The following is an 18,658-nucleotide window of genomic DNA, read 5'->3' as shown; positions in this document are numbered from 1 at the left end:
CCAGGCTGGAGTGCGGTGGCATGATCTCAGCTCACTGCAATCTCCACCTCCTGGGTCCAAGTGATTCTCTTGCCTCAGCCTCCAAAGTAGCTGGGATTACAGGCGGGCACCACCATGCCTGGCTAATTTTTGTATTTTTAGTAGAGACAGGGTTTTACCATGTTGGCCAGACTGGTCTTGTATTTTTAGTAGAGATGGGGTTTTACCATGTTGGCCAGGCTGGTCTTGAACATCTGATCTCAGGTGATCCACCCACCTTGGCCTTCCAAAGTGCTGGGATTACAGGTGTGAGTCACCATGCTTGGCTAGTGTTTTCTTTACTCATACTTTTAGAATTTCCTTTGAGGTGGAAAAAAGATTCCAATTTCATCTCACAGCTACCACAAAGATCTTCCTTTCCCAATATATTTTGGAAAACCTTAATGAAAGATGTATCCTCTGAGCCATTCTGAGGAACTTAGCCACTATCTGAACAGGTACTTATTCACTCAGTTTATCAATCTCCCTCAGCCTTTGGTTCCCTTTATTAGTATACCAAGAAGGTAAGAAACATCAAATTAATTTAGTGAAAGCACATTTAATGTGAAGTACCTTCAACTTCAAGGTTTCAGTAACCAACTAACCACTTTTAGAACTATTCCCAGCCCCTTAAGCTAACACACTGATTCCGAAATCTCTGTTTAGTGTAAGAAGTCCACTATTCCAGTGAACCCAAAATTATGTTTCTTTTTCCTTGATTCAGTGCATCTAAGGATCCATTCCCATACATATTATTGGGGTTCTGTCAATATAAATTGACAAAATATTGCAATGCCTTTGGTATGTATTGGCCATCTTATGAGTCATCCTTTATAGGTTACCTCCTGGGGTCTGCTGGGACTTGGGCCTAGGTCGAGGTCTAGAAGTAATGATAGAGTTGGGAGTACCTCCTGCAGATGATCAGCTGTCCCACATAGGGAAACTACTTCAAGACTACTCTCCTTAGACAGGGGTGGAAGGGCTTCTTCTATTGACTCAGGAGAAGCTTAGTAGAGTTTAAGGGTTTAAGGTCGCCAGCTCCATTGGAATCTGCTTGCATATTTCCATCCTGACTTTTGTGCACTATTCTTTCTCAATCCATATCTAATCTTAAAATAAGAGACCCTGAGAAGTTAAGTATTTAATTTGTGTTGTAATTCAGCCAGCCACAGCATTAAATTTCATGTTTGATTTTCAATCATCTTGGCCCTACAGGATATCCTTATCTTGTAGGGCAGCCATAAATCCTTAAGTTCATCCTTTTCTTTCCTTACATTCTCTAGTGTACTTAGGAGTAACCATTCAATACCAAACTACGTTATGTTCACTAAAGTCTTTATTGGTTGCAATTAGTTCACCCACATTCCCACCATTTATAGACACTTGATCCCAAGATATGTATAGGTTATCATTCAAGCAATTCTTTTGCATACCATTGTGAAAGGAAAAGAAAATCTCAGGACCCCAAACTCATGATGTTGAAAGAAAAGTTAGGCTTGGGAACTGAGTCCTGCAGAAACAACCAAAAAAAACCCCAAATGGAAACAAAAAACAATTGCCTTCTATTTGTTCCCAAACAGCCATAATTTCACATGCTTATGTTATCTTTTTTTTGTTGTTGTTTTTGTTTTGTGTTTGAAACAGCGTCTCACTCTGCTGCCCAGGCTAAAGCGGGGTGTGATTTCAGCTCACTGCAACCTCTGCCTCCCAGCCTCAAGCAATTCTCCCACCTCAACTTCCTGAGTAGCTTGGACCGCAAGTGTATACCACCACACCTGGCTAATTTTTGTGATTTTTCTGTAGAGATGGGGTTTTACTGTGTTGCCTTGGCTGTTCTCAAATTCCTAGGCTCAAGTGACCTGCCCACCTTGGCCTCCCAAAGTGCTGGGATTACAGGCATGAGACACCAAAGCCAGCCATGCTTGCATTAGCTTATGTGAAATGTAGATATACTGAGCAGGATCTGAATGCATAATTGACTTTCCCCTCACTTCTCTGTTTTCATATATGAAATGTGGATTCTGGAAGCATTAGTCAAAGCCTCACAAGAATGTAACCATTTGTCTCATTTTTTCTCTACTTTCCTTTTTTTTTTTCTTTTCCTCCTTCCCCTCTTGCCCACTTCTCTCCCTTTAAATATTTAAGTCCTCAAAGCCCTCTTTGGAAAAAACACAGGTCACAGGTCCTACTGTAACTTGTATTTCTTTTTCTCAGTCACATCTTCAACCTTAGCAAAATAAAACTCTAAATCAGCTGAGTTCTGTCTCAGACACTTGGTGGTTTATACCATGAACTATCAATGTCTCTCTAATCATAGAAAAAAAATTCTAGGTGGCATAGAACTAATTTAGAGAACCACCTTTAAGGTTATTTTCCCGTGGAACCACTTTGGTATCAATTTCTGTATTAGTCAGGGAAACAGCTGCTATAAGTGACATAAAAAAGGATTTATTACAGGGTTTAGACCTTACCCACTGTGTGATGAAGTCTACGGAAAGCTGTCCATGTCTAATGGTAGCCCTAAGGTCACTGAAGTCAGTAGGCCCAGCAGTTGGCAAGAAAAGCTGAATGTGAAGCAGGGTGAGTGTTGACAGATGGGCTTCTTAAATGTGTCTCAGTGACTTGTGGATGCTGGTGACCTTCTCCCAGAGTTATACAAGCACCTGGCCCAGGATGTGGGGAAGCTAGAAGAGGAAACAAAGAGGGAGCTAGAGGAGCTTTGGGCCCAGCTGCTGCCCTACTCCAACAAGGTAAGCCAGCAGATGCATGAGCTCCAGCAAGGAGCCCTGCACTGACTGCTTGACCTTATTGGCAACACCTTCGCGTCTCAAGTTGAAATCACGTGCAAATTTTTTTTTTACATCCAACTGTGACCTACAACCACACAGGGAAAAGAATTCTGCAAAATGTAGTTCAATTCAGCTAATTTAACATTGTAGAAGGCCACCATAAATGGGGTTGGATTTGCAATTGATTTGGGAAATAAAGCTAACAGCATTTGTTGTTGAATTGGATTTGGTAGGGAGAGAAAGAGACTCACACGTTTTTTTTGTTTGAACATATTTTTAAATTCAATTTTTTGATTCATATCTATAGAGTAAAACAGACTCTTCTCTTTTGACAAGATTATTTCTCATTTGTAAAAATTATCTTCCCTCCCCTGATGTGTTTGTAATGCCTGTATTTCCCCATTTAATCTTGGTCACCAAAATCGGACAGACAGAAAGGGCAAGGACACATTTTTCTTTCATCAGCAGTGGAAGCCATAGCAGATATTAAGTGCTCCAGGTATGTCAAATAGGTAAATCCATTTTTTTTTAGCCATGTCAATACGGTTTATTATGCTCTCATTTTGAATCCAGGTTAATTTGTGTCTCTCGCAACTGTGTAATGATTTTGATAATTAACCTTTTATAGCTCTAGAAGTGCCTGCATACTGTCCCAGCATGTTGTCATTATCCTCACATTACTCTTCAGGGCATTGTAACTCCCTTATTAATTCAACATTAATGTTTAGTCCTTATCTTCAGAAATCAGATCTACCTCCTGCTTATTGAAACTCTTTTCTCTAGTGACTGCCAGGTCACTGTTTTTTCCCTATTCCCTTCTTACCTTCTCAGCCTCTTTCGCCTGCCACTCCTTCGGTTGTTTCTCTAGTATTGAATCCCCAGAGCCCTGCCTTTTATTTTTCTCTATTTTGTTCTCCAAGGATGATGATGATCAATTTCACTGCCTCAGTGGATGTTACCAACACTCTCGTGTCTTGCAGTCTACATGATAATAGCACCTGCTTCTTAGTGAGCAACTACCACTTGCCATGCACAATGCCAAGATATATCATCTTTAATTTTTTGAAAACCTAGAATCTTTTGAAAGAAATCCCTGATGTTGGTATTGATTATCCCTGTTTTCAAATGAGGAAATTAAGGCTCTATAAAGTTCAAGATTTTCCTCTAGCTAGTTAGTAAATAGATTTCAAGTGGGGACTCTCTAACTTGTAAGCTATTGCCATAAAACTATGGTTTCCTGCTGACCAAAGATTCAGCTCAGATCGAATTATCAGAATTAAATATTCAATAACATGCTGAAGGTACATCACCTGATATATCCTTATTATTTCAAGCTTAATACATATAAGTCCACGTATCAGACAGGACTAATACGAGAGATGTATATATGAAAGGGAGTTTATTAAGGACAATTGACTCACACGATCACAAGATAAAGCCCCAAAATAGGCCCTCTGCAAGTTGAGCAGCAAGGAAGCCAGTCTGAGTCCCAAAATCTCAAAAGTAGGGAATCCTACAGTGCAGCCTTCAGGCTGAAGACCTGAGGGTCCCTAACAAACCACTTGCATAAGTTCAAGAGTCCAAAAGCTGAAGAACTTGGAGTCTGACGTTTGAGGGCAGAAAGCATCCAGCATGGGAGAAGGATGAAGGCCAGAAGACTCAGCCAGGTTAGTCCTCCACGTTCCTTTGCCTGCTTTTATCCTAGCCTCAGTGGCAGCTGATTAGATGGTGTCCACCCAAAGTGAGGGTGAATCTGTCTCTCCCAGTCCACTGACTCACATGTTAATCTCCTTTGGCAACACCCTCACAGATACACCCAGGAACAATACTTTGCATCCTTCAATCCAATCAAGTTGACAATCAATAGTAACCATCACAGTCCATATTAGTATTATCACTCTCATCAACCATTCCACCACTCCAACCCCCAGCCCCACCCAAAGTATACATCTAAACAAATGTATATCCTCTGGTATTTCTTACTCTTTTCAGGGTAACAGCCTTCAAATATTTCTAAATCTAGAAGGACCTCTGGATGTTCCATCTCAGATCGAATATCTGATGCTCTAGATATTCATTGCTCATATCTAGTTTTTCACCAAGTCCTCCAGTGTTGGGAGGTACCTCTGTATCACTTGGGCTCCTGGCATTCTTTCCCCCTTCTCCTGACCTCCTGCCTGTTTATTCCATATGACATTTAGCTCTCTATATTACTGCCAAGATTATCTTCAGAAAAGAAAAATCAACCTGATCTTTCCAGTGTGCTTTAAAACCTTTCTTTACTCCATGTTGCCCAGAGAATAAATTGGAATCTCTTTGGTATGCCACCAAAAGCCCTTGACACTTGGCCTGGCCTATCTTGCAGTTAGCTATTTTTCACACATATACAATTGATTATTTTTCAGATGGATATAGATATTGACATGCAGAAAATACAAACTTATTTCAAAACTTGTCAATTCATTATAACTTTTTACACATATTTTCTCAATCAAGGAATACTAAAAAGCATTATTATTATCATGTGGAATTGTAATTTTATGCTTCATAGAAAAGAGATTATCATAATATAAATACTGGGAACCAACTAGATCAGATTTCTACGAAGTATTTTTTCCCAAGTTTCAGAGTTTATTTAAAATAACTTTCTTAGCAGAAGCTGTTAGAAAAGTATAGCTTCTAAGTTCAAGGGTGTACCTGGACTAATGGATTTTTAAATTTTTTTTGAGGTGGAATTTCACTCTTATTGCCCAGGCTGGAGTGCAATGGCACCATCTCCACTCACTGCAACCTTCGCCTCCTGGGTTCAAGTGATTCTCCAGCCTCAGCCTCCCGAGTAGCTGGAGTTGCAGGCATCCACCACCACACCTGGCTAATTTTTGTATTTTTAGTAGAGATGGGGTTTCACCATATTGGCCAGGCTGCTCTCAAACTCCTGACCTCAGGTGATCCACCTGCCTTGGCCTCCCAAAGTGATAGAATTATAGGCGTGAGCCACCATACCAGGCCAAATTGTTTAAATTTGATGTCTGGGGAAGGAAGGAGGAAGGGTTGGATGGTGGGATGATGGAAAGACACTGGCCCCAAGGCCTGTACGAGGCAGGGAAAGATTTTATTCTTTATTCTTAATAATTCAACTAAAATGATTTTTAAGTGCCTCTGGCTTTTTTAATAGGCTCCAGTAAGGGAATTAAGGCAGAGTTAAGAAAAAGACATCATTTAGTAATACTGTAAAGTCATGCTATAAAACTCTGTGTTCTGTTATGACCTGTGACAAAGGAAGGGTGAAAACTATATTCCATCCTAAAGAAGCCGCCTGTTCTTTAGGCAGCATCACCAAGAAGCCAACTGATCAATCTCCCAAGGCAGAAGCAGGGTGTGGAGGTTAGCGAGAGTGGGCTATGGGTTCAAACAGGTTTGGGTTTATATACTAGGCATATTCTTGGTAATTATCCGACCTTAAATCAAAGCTCTGGGACTCTATTTTTTGGTCTCCAAATTGGAAAAAAATACACATTTCAAAGTTCGGGTGAGGGTTCATATGAATTCAGGTTGATCTGCAAGGAGTTTATACAGGTCCATTAGTTTCTCTACAGTGCTGTGCTTCAAATACCTTTATATGATATGGCTAGTGCTTCCATTTTTCTGACTGGAAATGTCCTTAGAGCTGATTTAGTACAGTAAGTTTACTGAATGGAAACTCAAAGAAATCTCATAGCTTATCTATAGTTACATCAAAACAGAATTGTATAGTGAGGACCCTATGCTTTATTTATTTATTTTTCTTTCCTTTTTAGCATTTATTTCATTCCCAGTGATAAGGAAATCAGTTACCAGCCAAATAATATTAAGATAGAAAATTCACTTGGAATATAGCAAATAGTCAAGCATTTGCTCAATGCCAGTGCCATTCCAGGAGATGGTAGATATACAAGGTTCTTTACCTGAGGACTCACAGTCTGGTGGGAGGTATAGACTTAACCCAAGATCTGGGGGAGATTAGGCTGTGATGTGTGTGTAGAGGGCAGTTTACCAGCTCACTATCTATTAATTCAACATTAATCTGTGGAGCAAAAGAGATCTGTGTCAAGTACCATGTCCTGCTAGCTCTGATAATGACAAGAAAAATAACATACAAATAATGTACAGTCAGAGAGTGAGAACAGAAATATGACACAGAGACGAATACAACTTTAGGCAATGGTTTCCTCTACAGAAAGTATAAGCAAAAACAGAAGCTGCATTATTTAAAGTGCAGCAAACGAGGAGGCCTCTGAACAGCTGGAATTGGGCTTATTGCTCTCTCTGGAAATAGCTCTGTAATTCAGTCACATTTATTTTCTGACATCCAGACTCACAGACATAGCTTTACTCCTAGCATTCTCCCTCCTTCTCTTCCCTTTCTTCCACTCTATACACCCTTCCTAACCACCTTCCATTTTTTTTCCTCCCAGCTTCTGGTCTGATGTAGCATTAACCTAGCAGCAGCAGAGGCTGCACCCCTTTGAAGCCCTGCTGGGACTCTGCAGGGATGAGGTCACTTCCAGTCTGCACTAACTCTCTAGACAGCAGAACATAGTGGGTTGTGGGCAGAGAGAAACCTGAGAATAGCTGAGGGCTGCCTGCAGCCTTCTTGTTGCAGTCAGTATCTATTTCTGCATCACTTCTTCTGTACAATTTTGAATTATTTGTAATCAAACAGCAGATCAGTGGTGCTCAAGTGTAGTTGGTCATTAGAATCTTCAAGGGGACTTTTAAGAGATGGGATCATCCAGGCCACAGAGAGGCGCATTGCCATGGAACTCTTGGTAGAAGATCAAGTCTGAGAATGTCTTATAAAGTTGCACAGATGCTTCTGATATGCAAGAAGAGCTGAGAATTATTGGAGAGAATTCAATTTTGTATAGAGTTTTCATAGAAAAGTTAATTTTGTGAACTACTGTTAAAGAAAGCCTATAAGCAAATTCCTTTCACATATGGAAGAGTTAAGTTTAAAGATCGTAAAGGCTGAGAAAATTTTTTCAAAATACAAAAATTTCCAAATAGCTTTTAAGTTTGTGAGGAACTTATGGGAATCATTGAGAAGGGTCCTGCTCAGGTTTTCAGGTCTGGAGGGGTGGGCAGGGTATCCTGACCCAGATGTAAGTTCTGCTTTTTGTAATTGTGGTGGTGTCTAGTCAAATGTTGACTTACGTCCAAAATGACAATAATAATGGCTGACATTTAAAAATTCATACTACATGCCAGGTGCTCTGCTAGATCTCACTAGTCCTCTGATTACCTTTAAACCCCACAACAGTTCTGAATGACTGTTATATGGCTTCTACTTGACAGGTGAAGGAACCATGGCTTAATGCCACACAGGTTGTAGATGATAAAGTGAGGATTCAGAACAGATTTCTCTGATTCCAAAGTCCAGATTGTCATCATGAGAGCTTGGGAGAGCATGAATTGTGTGGGGAGAGCTGGCTGAACATGAGGTAAGAGCTAGAATGCTTGAGTATGTGGACTGAAGAGATGCCTGGCACTAAGGAAGCTGGAACATTGGGGTGTAGAGGATGACTGCCAAGACAAGATATGATTATATTTGGCTGTTTGCCTGCTCACATTTAAGACCCCCTCTCTTTTTGGCAGAGACGGTTTGCCTGGAGGTGAGCCTTGACCTGTGCTCCAATGAGTACACTGGGGTGAGGGTGGGTGGTTGGCTTTGGTGTTCCACTGAGATGCCAGTAGTCTACAGTTGTGGGAGGGGATAGGTAGACTTTCCAAGTTTTCTTGTTCCACCAGAAGATTTCTCAAAAGTCCTCTTGGAGCTCTTTAGCTTCCTGAAAACCAACTTTAATTTATCAGATTTTTCTTCAGCCTCTTCACATGCCAGGAAGTTTGCTAAGCACTGGATTGTCTCTATAGATCTGGGAAAAATGAGGTTCTGAGAATGGTAGAGGATATTTAGTGTGGAGGAAGATGATGACAGGCTCTAGGCATGCTCCACAGGGGCTGGACAGGTGGATGGACCATACAGTCAGCTATTTCCCTAAAGAGGGTTTTGGAAAAGAGCCCCTGGCTACAGCTGGGCATTGGGCAGGCAGATCATCATGGGGATACACATGGCAGCTGGAAGTAGAAAGGTAGGGGGCTGGTTAGGTTGAATTCGGTTAGGCTGAATAAAGCAGAGGAATTGGCTAAAATAAAGGTAATAGTCATGTTTTCAAAAAGTCTTCTCCAGGAAACGTTTTTGCACTTGAGGCCTTCAAATGATTGGATGAGTCTCACCCATATTGTTAAAAGTAATCTCCTCTACTTAAAGCCAAGAGATCATAAATTTTTTATAAGATACTTTTCTCCCCACCCCAACTTTTATTTTAGATTCAGGGGGTGCCTGTGCAGGTTTGTTACATTGCATAATACTGAGGTTTGAATATGAATGATCTCATCACCCAGGTGATGAGCATAGTACCCAACAGATAGTTTTTCAATCCTTACCCCCCACCCTTCTTATAGTCTCCAGTGTCTATTGTCCCCACCTTTATGTCCCTGAGTACCCAACATTAAGCTTCCATTTATAAGTTGGAATATATAGTATTTGGTTTTCTGTTCCTGAGTTAATTCACTAAGATAAGAGCCTCAAGCTGCATCCAAGTAGCTGTAAAGGACATGATTTCATTCTTTTTTTTAATGGATGTATAATATGCCTTGGTGTACATTTACCACATTTTCTTTATCTAACCCACCATTGATGGGCATCTAGGTTGATTTCATGTCTTTGCTATTGTGAATACTGTGGTGATGAACATATGTGTGCATAGTATTTTTTTGGTAGAATGATTTATATTCCTTTCTAAATATACCCAGTAATGGGTTTGCTGGGTTGAATGGCAGTTCTGTTTTAAAGAAATCTCCAAACTGCTTTCCACAGTGGCTGAACTAATTTACATCCTTACCAACAATGTATAAACATTCTCTTTTCTTTGTAGCCTTGCCAGCATCTGTTGTTTTTTCTTTTTAATAGTAGCAATTCTGACTGGTGTGAGATGGTATCCCACTGTGGTTTTGATTTGCATTTCTCTGATTGGTGATGTGGTATAGAGCATTTTTTCATATGTTTGTTGTCTACTTGTATGCCTTCTTTTGAGAAGTACCTGTTCATGTCTTTTACCTGTTTTTTCAATGAGGTTATTTGATTTTGCTTCTTGAATTAAGTTCCTTATAGTTTCTGGACATTAGACCTTTGTCAGATGCATAGTCTGCAAATATTTTCTCCTATTTTGTAGGTTGATAGTTGATTTTGCTGTGCAGAAGCTCTTTAGTTTAATTTGGTCCCACTTGTCAATTTTTGTTTTTGTAACTGCTTTTGAGGGCATAGTCATAAATTCTTTCTTAAAGATGATGTTTAGAATGATGTTTCTTACATTTTCTTCTAGGATTCTATAGTTTGAGGTCTTATATTTAAATATTTAATTCATCTTGAGTTAATTTTTTAAAAACAGCATCATATTTTATTTGTTTTTATTTTCATTTAAAAGTATTTTATTTCCATAGGTTATTGGGGAACAGTTGGTGTTTGTTTACATGAGTAAGCTCTTTGGTGGTGATTTGTGAGATTTTGGTCCCCCATCACCCAAGTAGTATACACTGTACTCTATTTGTAGTCTTTTATCCCTCACCCCCTTCCCACCCTTTTCGCCTGAGTCCCCAAAGTCCCTTGTGTCATTCTTATCCCTTTGCATCCTCATAGCTTAGCTCACACATATGAGTAAGAACATAGAATGTTTGTTTCCATTCCTGAGTTACTTTGCTTAGAATAATAGTCTCTAACCTCATCCAAGTCACTGCAAATGCCATTAATTCATTCTTTTTTATGGCTGAGTTGTATTCCATCATATATATATATGTATATATATACATATATATATATACACACACATTTGTATATATGTATATACATATATATACACACACACATATACATATATATACAAGTGGATAAACTGTGGTGTATATATACACATACATACATACATATACATATGTGTATACATATACACACATATATACATATATACACATATACACATATGCATATATACATATACACACATGTAGATACACATATACATGTGTATACATATATACATATATGTACATATATAACATACATATATACACATATGCACACATATACACATATATACATACGTATGTATATATACACATATATGCGTATACATATATATGTATATATACGTGTATACATGTATATACATGTATATATGTATATATGTATATATAAGTGTATATATGTATATATACACACACACACACATATATATATATATATATATATGTATATATATATATATATATATATATATACACACCACAGTTTCTTTATCCACTCGTTGATTGATTGGCATTGGGTTGAATCCACATTTTTGCAATTGTGAATTGTGCTGTTATAAACATGTATGTGCAAGTATCATTTTCATATAATGACTTCTTTTCCTCTGGGTAGAGAGCCAGTAGTGGGATTGCTGGATCAAATGGTAGTTCTACTTTTAATTCTTTAAGGAATCTCTGCACTGTTTTCCATAGTGGTTGTACTAGTTTACATTCCCACCAGCAGTGTAGAATGCTGGTAGTTCACCATATCCATGCCACCAACACCGATTTATTTTTATTTTAATTTTATTATGGCCAATCTTGCAGGAGTAAGGTGATATCACCTTATGGTTTTGATTTGCGTTTCCCTGATCATTAGTGATGTTGAACATTTTTTCATATGTTTCTTGGCCATTCGTATATCTTCTTTTGAGAATTGTCTATTCATGTCCTTAGCCTACTTTTTGATGGGATTGTTTTTTTCTTGCTAATTTGTTTGAGTTAATTATAGATTCTGGATACCAGTCCTTTGTCAGATGTAAAGATTGTGAAGATTTTTTCCCCACTCCGTGGGTTGTCTGTTTACTCTGATAATTGTTCCTTTTGCTGTGCAGAAGCTCTTTAGTTTAATTAAGTCTTAACTATTTATCTTTGTTTTTATTACCTTTGCTTTTGGATTCTTGATCATGAAGTCCTTGCCTAAACCAATGTCTAGAAGGGTTTTTCCAATGTTATCTTCCAGAATTTTTGTAGTTTCAGGTCTTAGATTTAAGCCGTTGGTCTTTCTTCAGTTGATTTTCATATAAGGCAAGTGATGAGGAACCAATTTTATTCTCCTACATGTGGCTTGCCAATGATCTCAGCACCATTTTTGTTGAATAGGGTGTCCTTTCCCCACTTCATGTATTTGTTTTGTCAAAGATCAATTAGCTATAAGTATTTGGGTTTACTTCTGGGCTCTCTATTCTGTTCCATTGGTCTATGTGCTGATTTTTATACCAGTACCATACTGTTTTGGTGACTGTGGCCTTATAGTATAGTTTGAAATCAGGTAATGTGATGCCTCTATGCCTCCAGATTTGTTCTTTTTGCTTAGTCTTGCTTTGGCTATGAGGGCTTTTTTTGTGGTTCTATATGAATTTTAGGATTTTTTTTTCTAGTTCTATGAAGGATGATGATAATATTTTGATGGGGATTGCACTAAATTTATAAATTGCTTTTGGCAGTCTGGTCATTTTCACAATATTGATTCTATCCATCCATGAGCATGGGATGTGTTTCTGTTTGCTTCTGTCATCTATGATTTCTTTCAGCAGTGTTCTGTAGTTTTCCTTGCAGAGGTCTTTAACCTCCTTGGTTGGGTAAATTCCTAGGTATTTCATTTATTTATTTTCACAGTTATTGTAAAAGGTGTTGAGTTCTTGATTTGATATTCATCATGGTCACTGTTGGTGTATAGAAGAGCTACTGATTTGTGTACATTAATTTTGTATCCCAAAACTTTGCTGAATTCATTCATCAGTTCTAGGAGCTTTTTAGAGGAGTTTTTAGGGTTTTCTGGGTATACAATCATATCATCAGCAAACAGCGACAGTTTGACTTTCTCTTTACTGATGTAGATGCTCTTTATTTCTTTCTCTTGTCTGATTGCTCTGGCTAGGCCTTCCAGTACTATGGTGTATAGAAGTGATTAGAGTGGACATCTTCGTCTTGTTCCAGTTCTAAGAGGGAATGCTTTAAACTTTTCCCTATTCAATATTATGTTGGCTGTGGGTCTGTCATAAATGACTTTTATTACATGAAGTTATGTCTCTTGCATGCTGATTTTGCTGAGAGTTTTAATCATAAAGAGATGCTGTAATTTGTCAAATGCTTTTTCTGCATCTATTGAGATGATCATGTGATTTTTATTTTTAATTCTGTTTATGTGGTGTATCATATTTGTTGACTTCTGTATGTTAAACCATCTTTGCATTCCTGGTATGAAACCCACTTGATCATAGTGGATTTTTTTTTAATATATGCTGTTGGATTCAGTTAGCTAGTATTTTGTTAAGGATTTTTGTATATATGTTCATCAGGGATAATTGTCTGTAGTTTTCTTTTTTGGTTATGTCCTTTCCTGGTTTTGGTATTAGGGTGATACTGGCTTCAAGGAATCATTTATGGAGGATTCCCTCTTTCATTATCTTGTGTGTAATCGTTTCTATAAGATTAGTACAAATTATTCTTTGAATGTCTGATAGAATTCAGCTGTGAATCCATCTGGTCCTGGACTTTTTTTTTTTTTTCAGGAAAATATTCTCTCTATTTGCATCTGAGCAAAGGTTCTCTTTGGCATCTGACTGGCATCAAACCAAAGTTCATAGGCCAATAAAGCTGGACTACTCACAAGCTTCCCATTTGCAGGTCTCAAAGCCTATGAGTATCTGACACCTGTTCCTCTCTTCGGTCTTTTAAGGAGGCTTAAATCTGTCTCGGGTGTGCTGAAAGTGCCAGCCACAAGGTGGTGAAAAAGTCCATGAAATTGCAGTCTTTGCTGGGCTAGAAAGCCAAACAGTGCCTGAAAGGCAGAGTTCTTTTCTTGGGTAACAGATAACCAGACAGGACCCTAATCGTGCTCATATTCAACATTCTTCTGTCTCTGCCTAGACTGGAATAAAGGGCCAGTCTCTCTCATGGCACAGGGGAAGATACAAGCTTGTTTACATTTGACAGATCTAACAAAGACATCTACCGAAGTCCGGTCTGGATGGACGGTGCAGGGAGCTCTTACGTCAGTGCTGCTGGTTGGAGGACATCCCTAAGTACGGCTTTGCAGCCTTTGTGCAGCAGTATTCTCCCAGATCCACTAAAAATGTTCAGAGTTCACCTGGTCATTTGACTTTCGGTTTCCATTTCATTTCAGTTTCCAAGTGTCAGAGGAGTTCAGGACTGTCTGGCATGGGGCCCTCCTCAACACCTCAATTCAACATTACCTACTCAAGGCATGAAATAAAAGGAAATAGATTTTAAGGATGAAGGCTGCTCTTTTAGGCCCTGCTGATGAAACCATTTCAGGCAGAATTGGAATGGAGAAACCAGGCACTCAGCTCGGCGCAAGCAGGCGCCGCCTTCAGACCAGAGAACCTCTCCTCCCGTGCGGTGCAAGTGGGGCCTCTGCTTGAGGTCAGCATTCTAGCTGCCCAGCGCTCCCTCTCTGGCACCTCGGAGAGGACTGTTGACCCGACAGGCCCGGGTCACGACCAGCTGCAGGCGAATGAAGACTCGGGACGTGGTGAAACTGAACTATAGCTCCCACGTTTACTCCGCCAGCTTCTGGAGTAACAATGTCTCGAAAACGAGCTTGAGACTCAAGACCGTGAGGACCCAGAAAAGGCGGAGCACCGCCAGCCGCTTCTCTGTCCTAGAAGAGGCGCAGGGACACGATGGTGGTGAAGTAGGTGCTGAGCCCGTCAGTGACGAAGAAAGGCACGAACGCCTTCCATCAGGAGAGGCCTGGGACCAGGCCATCCACACGCAGTGCCAGCAGGTGCACGAAGATCTCAAAGGTAGCAAAGGCCAGCCACTGCACCAGCTTCCGGAGCGAGAAGAGCATCGCGCCTGTTGAGTGCGGGCGGGGGCTGGCCGAGCGTGCCACCCACCGTGCTGCGTCTCTTCTCCCGGTAACCCCGGCCCAGGCCTGCCCCGGCTACTGAGAGCAGAGGCAGCGAGTGGCTGGTCAGCTCCGGCCTCGGCCCTGGTGTGCCCCTGAACTCAACACTGACCTCTCGCTGACACCCACCTCGCAAGGACTCCATGATCCTCTGGGTGGTAATTTTTGAATTATCATTTCAACCTCACTGCTTGTTATTGGTCTGTTCAGTGTATCTAATTCTTCCTGATTTAGGCTAGGAAGTTGGTATATTTCCAGGAATTTATCCATCTTCCCTAGGTTTTCTAGTTTATGTGCATAAAGGTGTTCATAGTAGCCTTGAATGATCTTTTGTATTTCTTTGGCGTCAGTTGTGATATCTCCCGTTTCATTTCTAATTGAGCTGATTTGGATTTTCCCTCTTTTTCGTTAACCTTGCTAATGGTCTATCAATTTTATCTTTTAAAAGAACAAGGATTTTTTTTTCATTTGTCTTTTGTATTGCTTTGTTTGTTTCGATTTCATTTATCTCTGCTCGGATCTTGGTTATTTCCTTTCTTCTGCTGGGTTTGGGTCTGGTTTTTTCTTGTTTCTGTAGCTCCTTGAGGTGTGACCTTAGGTTGTTTGTGCCCTTTCAGACTTTTTGATGTAGATATTTAGAGCTATGAACATTTCTCTTTGATGTATGCCCGAGGTTTTGATAGGTTGTGTCACTGTTATCATTCAGTTAAGAGAATTTTTAAATTTCCATCTTAATTTCATTTCGACCCAGTGATCTTTCAGGAGCAAGTTATTTAATTTCCGTGTATTTGCATGGTTTTAAAGGTTCATTTTGGAGTTGATTTCCAATTTTATTCCACTGTGGTCTGAGAGAGTGCTTGATATAATTTCAATTTTCTTAAGTTTATTAAGGCTTGTTTTGTGGCCTATCATATGGTCTGTCTTGGAGAAAAGTTTCATGTGCTGATGAATGGAATGTATATTCTGCGGCTGTTGGGTAGAATGTTCTGTAAATATCTGTTAAGTTCATTTGTTCTAGGGTATCGTTTAAATCCATTGCTTCTTTGTTAACTTTCTGTCTTGATGACCTGTCTAGTGCTGTCAGTGGAGTATTGAAGTCCTGCACTGTTACTGTGTTGCTGTCTTATTTCTTAGGTATATTAGTAATTGTTTTATAAATTTGGGAGCTCCAGTGTACATGCATATATGTTTAGGATTGTGATATTTTCCTCTTGGACAATGCTTTTTATCATATAATGTCCCTCTTTGTCTTCTTAAAATGCTATTGCTTTATTTTTTGAGATGGAGTCTTGCTCTGTCACTTAAGCTGGAGTGCAGTGACGCAATCTCAGCTCACTGCAACCTGTAATCCCAGACTGTAATCCCAGCACTTTGGGAGGCTGAGGTGGGCAGATCACGAGGTCAGGAGTTCGAGACCAGCCAGGCCAACATAGTGAAACCCTGTCTCTACTAAAAATACAAAAAATTAGTTGGGCGTGGTGGTAGACACCTGTAACCTCAGCTACTCGGGAGGCTGAGGCGGTAGAATCACTTGAACCTGGGAGATGGAGGTTGTAGTGAGCCAAGATCTGGCCATTGCACTCCAGTCTGGGCAACAGTACAAGACTCCATCTCAAAAAAAAAAAAAAAAAAAAAAAAAGTTTCAGCTGAAGGTTTCCTTCTCCCTGTGGTTTTTCTCCAAGTATCTCTGGCAGTCCTTCCTGAGAACCCCTGTGAGGCAAGGCAGAAATGACTTCTTAGGGGACCTAGAGAGCCCACAAATCTTTGCCCACTGCCTTCTCTGCCTCTGTATTTCACTAGGCTCTCAAAATTGACTCAGCTCTAGGTAAGGTCAGAAGCTTCTCCCATGATCCAGACCTTTAGTTTCCCCAGTGCAGGTATGTGTTTGGGGGTGGACAATTCCCCTTTCCCACTTCCACCATTTCAGTACTCGTAGTATTTGGGGTGTTTCCCGGGTCCTGCAGGAGTAATCTGCTTCCTTCAGAGGTCTGTGAGTTCTCTCAGCTTTCATGATTTATTCTTGTAGTAGTTTCAAAGCAAAAGTCCACATGCTGCTCTGTCTAAGAGCTGCAATCTAGTCTGCTTCCTGTCCACCATGATCTTCAAACTCTTCAGTCCTAGAGTTAATATTATACATGGTGAAAGATGGGGGTGCAGTTTAATTCTTTGGCATATTGTTAGCCAGCTATCCCAGGACCATTTAGTGAATTGAGAATCTCTTTCCCCTTGCTTATTTGTATTGATCTTGTCAAAGATCAGATGTTTGTAGGTGTTCTGCTTTATTTCTGGATTCTCTATTTTCTTCTATTGGTCTTTGTGTCTATTTTTGTACCAATATCATACTGTTTTGGTTAATATAGTTTGAGGTCAGGTAATATAATGCCTTTGCTTTTGTTCTTTTTGCATAGGATTGCTTTGGTTATTTTGGCTCTGTTTGGGTTCCATAAGGATTTTAGAATAGTTTTTTTGAATTGTGTGAAAAATGACATTGATAATTTTATAGGAATGGCATTAAGTCTATAGATTACTTTGGGCAGTATGTTCATTTTAATAATATTAATTCTTCCAAGCCATGAACACAGAATGTTTTTCCATTTGTTTTTGTCATCTGTGATTTCTTTCAGCAGTATTTTATAGTAATCCTTATAGAGCTCTTTCACTTCCTTGGTTACATGTATTCCTAGGTATTTTATTTTTTGTGTGGCTATTGTAAATGTGATTACATTCTTGATTTGGCTCTTGGCTTGAATGCTATTGGTGTCTAGAAATGCTACTGATTTATATACATTGATTTTGTATCCTGAAACTTTAATGAAGTTGTTTATTGATTCTAGGAACCTTTTGGTGGCATCTTTAGGGTTTTCTAGGTGTCAAATCGTATCATCCTCAAAGAGAGATAGTTTGACTTTTCTTTTCCTATTTGAGTATCTTTTATTTCTTTTTCTTGCCTGATTGCTCTGAGACTTCCAATACTATATTAAATAGGAGATTCAGTGTTAATGTTAGTCTCATCTACAAAGTATCTTTATAGAAATATTTAGACTAGTGTTTGGCCAAACAACTTGGCATCATAGCTTAGCCAAGTTGACATATAAAATGTAATAATCACAAAACTCTCAGACTAACTGGAAGTAGGGATTAGGAGTGTGCTTTTGAGAATACAATTATTATGGATGTAGTGCCACCAAATATTCCTGTAAACAGTTTTGGAGGCATACATGGGCAGCCTCCCTGATCTGTTCAGAGTAGTGAAGAGAACTAGTACCCTGCCTGTACTTGCCAGCTGTAGTCAACTTTCCCTAGGGAAGACTTGTAGGCCTTTCTCATCTACAGGACTGCCCCACATGGCCAAGATCTCTGCCACGACTCCCAAGAAAAAGCATACTGCTGCTGCCTGAGCTAGGTCATGTTGCTGCTAAATTTTCAGACTGGAGGATTTTCTGGGCCAAGCAATTTCCTAGAGAGGATTTCTGCTGTACCTATTGGAATGCTGGGAACATAGCAAGTGGTGAAATTCAGTTACCTGAAGAAGGTGGCCCCCAAATAGCCTAAATCTATACTGAACGTTAGAATCATTGGGGGAGCTTTTAAACATATGTATCTCACTGCTTGATATTCTAATTTAATTTGTCAAAGGTAGGGCACTATCATAATTTTTTAAAACTCTTTTTCAGAGATTCTAATAAACAGCCAGGGTTGAGAATCACTGGCTTTCTTAGATTAGGTTCTCCTAGAAACAGACACAGGCCAAGCATTTGCCAATTAAGGACGCGTTCCAAAGAGAAACCAATGAAGGAGCAGAAGAAGCAGGAAAGGG

At 39.6% G+C, this 18,658-nt stretch overlaps 1 long non-coding RNA gene and 1 pseudogene across 1 annotated transcript in view; one reads left to right on the top strand and one right to left on the bottom strand.

Moving 5' to 3' along the window:
• The window catches only part of LOC141580095 (uncharacterized), a 109,943-nt gene extending 98,966 nt beyond the window's left edge, over positions 1–10,977 (top strand). The window contains exon 3 of the long non-coding RNA XR_012512131.1: positions 8,142–10,977. This is a non-coding gene — a long non-coding RNA (uncharacterized LOC141580095). The remainder of the gene's footprint in view (positions 1–8,141) is intronic.
• A 3,386-nt stretch (positions 10,978–14,363) lies between these two features.
• LOC101033208 (transmembrane protein 203-like) lies at positions 14,364–14,784 on the bottom strand (annotated as a pseudogene).
• Positions 14,785–18,658: the final 3,874 nt, after the last annotated feature.

This window comes from Saimiri boliviensis, chromosome 10 (assembly GCF_048565385.1).
Source record: "Saimiri boliviensis isolate mSaiBol1 chromosome 10, mSaiBol1.pri, whole genome shotgun sequence".
NCBI classification, from domain to species: Eukaryota; Metazoa; Chordata; class Mammalia; order Primates; family Cebidae; genus Saimiri; species Saimiri boliviensis.
The sequence above is the reverse complement of the archived record's forward strand: the minus strand, read 5'-3'. Positions and strand labels throughout refer to the sequence as shown.